The 867-nt window shown below is 40.3% G+C and overlaps 1 non-coding gene across 1 annotated transcript; it reads right to left on the bottom strand.

Annotated features, from left to right (window-relative positions):
* Positions 1–229: 229 nt before the first annotated feature.
* LOC145569579 (small nucleolar RNA R71) lies at positions 230–335 on the bottom strand. The gene has a single exon (XR_014096170.1). It is a non-coding gene; the product is annotated as a small nucleolar RNA R71 (small nucleolar RNA).
* Positions 336–867: the final 532 nt, after the last annotated feature.

Raw genomic sequence — 867 nt, 5'->3', positions numbered from 1 at the left:
AAGAATGAGAGCCCATTGAACAATCTTAAGGAGTTTGAAAAATATTGTAACACAATCAAGGTCAACGGAGTATCTCAAGAGATCATTCGCCTTAAGTTGTTCCCTTTCTCTCTCATAGGAAGATCTTTGGAATGGCTAGATAAGGAAGTGAAGCCCAATTCTTTGAGAACTTAGGATGATGTCACCAAAGCTTTCTTGTTCCGTTCCTATCCTCAAAAGAAGACGGCGGAGGCAAGAGCTTTGATTCAAGGGTTCAAGCAAAAGCCAAATGAAAGTCTCTATGAAGCATGGGAAAGATTTAAGGATTATCAAAGGGAGTGTCCACACCATGGGATTCCTACCTATCAAATCATACATATCTTCTATGGTGGGTTGAGTTCTCATGGAAGAGCAAGTTTGGATGCCGGAGCCGGAGGCCCAATCATGAACAAAACGGAAGAAGAATTGGTTGATGCAATTGATGAAGTGGTTCGTCATTACATGAATTGGCAAGAAGTGGAGAGAGAACCAACAATCAAGGGTTACTTAATCGAACAACTTAGTGCCATCAATGATTTGACTACTTTGATTGCGGATTTAGGGAAAGAAGTTATGTCCCTCAAAGAAAAGCTTGAGAAGCCCCCTTCCCAAGCCCCAATTCTTCCCTCCCAAATTAAGGGGAGAGGTACATCTTCTCACTCTAACTCTAATCTTTCTTCTTGTTGCATGATTGTGGAATGTTGGCCTTGTGAATTATGTGGAATGAATGATCATAATTCTTCTATGTGCCCAAATGTTCCTTGTAGTGAATGTGATGGAAGTGAAATGGAACATGTGAATTATATCAATAATCATGCTTGTGAACCGAGAATTGATGTTCAAAGGAAT

The sequence above is a fragment of the Chenopodium album genome, chromosome 11 (genome assembly GCF_948465745.1).
Source record: "Chenopodium album chromosome 11, dcCheAlbu1.1, whole genome shotgun sequence".
In the NCBI taxonomy this organism is placed as follows: Eukaryota; Viridiplantae; Streptophyta; class Magnoliopsida; order Caryophyllales; family Amaranthaceae; genus Chenopodium; species Chenopodium album.
Note: the sequence above shows the minus strand (reverse complement) of the source record. Positions and strands in the feature narration are given on the sequence as shown.